Source organism: Octopus bimaculoides, chromosome 6 (genome assembly GCF_001194135.2).
Source record: "Octopus bimaculoides isolate UCB-OBI-ISO-001 chromosome 6, ASM119413v2, whole genome shotgun sequence".
Lineage (NCBI taxonomy): Eukaryota > Metazoa > Mollusca > Cephalopoda > Octopoda > Octopodidae > Octopus > Octopus bimaculoides.
In genome coordinates, this window is record NC_068986.1 from 107,247,799 (window position 1) to 107,252,346 (window position 4,548).

Here is a 4,548-nt window from a genome sequence, read left to right on the forward strand (position 1 = left end):
TTACTGTTAATACTTCATTTAGAGAATTAACATTGCTTGTTTTCACCTTTTCGATATCAGTGAAGAATTTCACTGGAAAAGAAGATATAAGATTGCCAGGTTTTTGTCTCTCTCACCAAGGTCAGCAGCTGTCGGACGCCGACGAAGGGAAATAACCCTGAAATCCGGATACGTTCGTGCTGCAGATGTTGGTGAGAGGGATAACTTCCCTTGGCAAACAGGACACAGTCGTGTGTCGATAAGCCAGCTGGAGGAGATGTCCTCCTGGGGCTAAAAGCAACAGTAACATCCACCCCTAGGGGTCAGCCACACTTAAGTGGCAATATACTACACTTTATCGTCCGATTTTAACAGTTATTTTTTTAAAGCTATAATGGAAATGGCAAAGGAGCATATTCGGTATATATTGCTTTATGAGTTCAATAAAGCAACATCGCAACGGAAAGTGCCAGGAATATTAATGGAATGTATGGGGATCGGACAATAAGCGTAAGCCAGTGTCAAGCGTGCTTCCAGAAATTCCGAACTGGAAACTACATCCTACAAGATGAGCCTCGTGCTGGGAGATCTGAAAAAGACACTGAGGACGTCCTGCAAACCCAGATGGAACCAAATTGCATCGTAACTGTTGAAGAAGTAGCAGAGAAGCTACCAAAAAGAATGCATAAATCGAATTTAACCTCAGACGTATGTCTAAATTGAATTTAACCTCAGACGTAAGGACAGTTGTGAAGCAAAGAGGAACTGACAGGCATGTAAGGGTTGTGCATTCGAGCAGAGCCATACGTTTATATATGCGCTTAAGGTGTAGGTAAGAGCAAGTTCATTCATGTGTGTCTGTGTCGCTGGATGTACGTGGTCTGAGTGCAAGTATGCCTGGGTATATATACGTCTTAGCGTGAGAGTGTAAGACATTGTGTACGTGTGGACATGTTGATGTAAGTAGACGTGTTAGGTGGGAATAAGTTGGAGAGGCTGTATGCGTATCCATGGGTGTAAGCGATATGAGGGGTATGAATTGGCCTAGGCGATAATATACCAGGGTTATAATCTAACATAGGTTCTTTTAACCCCGGGTATAGCCCGAACTAGGGGTATACTCTGCCCTTGTTACACCAGGAGTTAATTTAAGCACGTTCTAAGAATAAACGGCTCGACAAGTTTGAAACCATTCAACTTATGGTAATGTCATTGGATAACGAATATGATTTATAAAAATAAAGAATAAACATATTTAAAGTCATTTTTGTATTCAATTATTGCTGACATTAGTGGATAATGAAATAATAGACAAAAAGCAAACATAAGAATTCTACATTATAAGACTGAGATATCTACATAGAAATATAATCTAAAACAGGCTATTTGTGTATTTTTGTAACGTCACTGAACGATGAGACCCCCTTCGGTTATGACTGACCATGGGATTGCGCCTAGAAAGTTACCCTCCCAGGCACAAGCCCGGGCAAGGTTGTTTATGGAAGACGAACAGTCGCCCATGCATACCAGCCTCCCCTCTCCACGCCACTGATGTTATCCAAGGGAAAGGCAAAGGGGCCGATACAGCTTGGCACCTGTGACGTCGCAACTCATTTCTACAGCTGAGTGAACTGGAGCAACGTGAAATAAAGTGTCTTTGCTCAAAAATACAACTGGCAGCCTGGCTTGGGGTTCTAACTCACAACTCCACGATCGTAAGCTCGACGCTCTAACCACTGAGCCATGCGCCTTCACTGATAACTAAAGAATAAAACATAAAAATAAGAATTCTACTTTATGATTAATAGAAAGTTACAACAATTAGTTATTTATTTATTCATTATATTAAACCTTTTATAAGAAATGACTTTATTATATACAGCGAACTCCATAAAGATTTACCCATGTTTAAAACTCTTCCTAAAGAATACCGATGCAGTTAATATCTACATTTTACATAAAGATTTGCATATGTCTTTTGTTCATGTATCTGTCGTTTCGTTCGTCTATAATAGGTTTATAAACAAACATGGTGTCAAAAGCAAAACGTCACCAGATTGTTGCCTTAAAAATAGCTGGAGTGAGCATCACGGACATAACTAAACAATTAAATGTGCGCCGTAAAGCAGTGTTCAATACCTGGAAACTATATATAGAGTCCGCTACTACCTCTAGCTCTAGCAAGCCACCTTCTGGTAGGGATCGATCAATTCGTACCAAATAACCTGATGGGTCTTTGAAGAAGGAATGAACCGATATTCCCGCAGGAGTGCAAGAAAAACTGCAAAAGCCCTTGATATTTCGAAATCGTCAATGCACAGGATTTTAAAGAGGACTTAAATCTAACTGCATACAAGAAACAATCCCTTGCTGATTGTCCCAGTGACTCTGCCAATGACAGCCCAAAGCAAAAGACACTCAAAAGATCATGTGAAGAACCAGACAACGATGACATCTGCATCTCACAGAAATACAAGCAGACCAAGACTTTCAACTCACAAACAGGTTCAGGGAGGGAGTATCATAGCACCACTCTTGGCTTTACGTTTGATAAGGATGTGTACTATGGATGCACAAGGGACCTTCGACAACCACGGCATACATATAAAACCAAAGGTGACGGGAACTGCTACTTCCGGGCCATCAGCTACATCCTGTCAGGATCAGAGGACAGCCATTTCCTTCTCAGAGATAAAGTCATCCACCACATGAAAACCGGCATGACAAAAAACTACAGGACTACTTGAAATAAGATGTGAATGAATATGTGAGCAACTCTGGCATCTCTCGTGATGGAGTCTGGGCAACCGATGTAGAAATCATGGCCACAGTGAATCTGTTGAAATGCTCTGGCGACAAGGTCATCCGCACAAAAGTAGTTCATGGATCAGTTGACCTATTCCGCAAGCTTGAATCTGCTATCAACAACAGAACATTGCACTTTATCTTGAAAACAAGCATGATCATTTTGATGTTATCAGTGTTTAACATTGAACATTTATATTGTAGCAAGGTTTTGATAGTTTTAGAAATTGAAGTTTCTGGACGTTATGACTATTATTATATTATGAAAAGTAAAATTAATTGAACATTATGTCATAATTGCATTATAATGTTTTTGGGTAAGTGCTTTTATTTTGAATGTGTAAATACTACTGAGAAGTGTGGTAGCAATCTTTGATCTTTGTGGAAGTCTAATATTTTTACTGATTGAAATTTTTCTCCACTTAACTTACCTGACAAAGCTGAACCCCCGAATAAATTGTTGAAAGATTAAATAATTCTGGTGTATATCACTCAACACTACTGATATCATGGGGGTATAATCTGGCCTGAGGGGTATGAATTGGCCTACCATGGTTATAATCTAGCCTAGGCTCTTTTAACCCCGGGTATAGCCCGAACTAGGGGTATACTCTGGCCTTGTTACACCAGCAGTTAATTTAAGCAGGTTCTAAGAAGAAACGGCTCGACAGGGTTGAAACCATGTTAGCTGAGATGAAGTGCACCGCTAACAATGTTTTGATCTGGTCCGATGAGAAGATCTTCACCTTGGAGGCAGTTACCAATAGTCTTCGAAGTATTGGTAGCTAGGTCACTACTCTCAATTATTCCTCCCCCCCCCCCACTATAACCTCTACTAACCTCTTAATGACAGGCGTTATGCACGTAATGCAGGAAAATAGACCTGCCCGAATATGCCAGGAGTCATTTACACCGTCAGAAGCCAGCTTCATTCATTGTGTGGGCTGCACTTGCATCTCATGTATCGAAGTCTCCCTTGATCTTCATTGATGCTGGCATCAAAATCAACAGTGACGTTAGTGTACGCAGAAATCTTTGGTCAACGTTACAACTTCACTCAAGATAGGGTTCCGACTCACACATGTAATTTGACACGGAAGTTGTGCAAAGAGTATTTGAGCGGTTTGGGGGACAAAGCAATATGGCCACCTTGATGTCAAGACATTAATCCTATAGATTTTTCTACCTAGCCCATCTTAAATAGTAATGTTTTTGGTTGCTCCTATTCAAATGTGGCAGATCTGAAAAAAGCCCTTCAATCTTCATGGGTCAAATTTCATGAAGATGTGGTACGGCGCTAGCACAACTCACTGACCACTCGTTTCCAGGCTATGATCAAGGCAGAAGGTGGTCATTTTGAAGTTTGTCTATAGCAATGAATTGACAATTTACCTCTAACGTCGCAATACGAGTGGCCCCGATCGCTCCCTTCGATCATTGCCTCGTCGTGAACGGAGACCGACGGATGACGCGCGGACGAGGCCATTTTCCATCATTCCATGCTTTTCGTATGCAAGCCGGCGGGGCTCGCTCTGAGCACTCTAATTTTTTCACAGTGAACGTACCGGCCGCCTCGGACACTCGGCGAAGAGCACCCTCGGAGGAACCGTGCGGGCCGAAACGACCGGGAGGTGGACGCGCTACCGAAACGTGTGTGCCAAATTTCATTATCGTACCTTTAGTTTATTTTGAATAATTAAGAAATATCAATAGGTAAATCATTCTGTAGTCGTCCTGTAATAAATGAAAAATTATTATGATTAA

At 41.3% G+C, this 4,548-nt stretch overlaps 1 long non-coding RNA gene across 1 annotated transcript in view; it reads right to left on the reverse strand.

The window, feature by feature from the left end:
• Nucleotides 1-4,522, reverse strand: part of LOC128248179 (uncharacterized) — an 8,842-nt gene extending 4,320 nt beyond the window's left edge. The window contains exon 1 of the long non-coding RNA XR_008264478.1: nucleotides 4,461-4,522. This is a non-coding gene — a long non-coding RNA (uncharacterized LOC128248179). The remainder of the gene's footprint in view (nucleotides 1-4,460) is intronic.
• Between the last annotated feature and the right edge of the window lie 26 nt (nucleotides 4,523-4,548).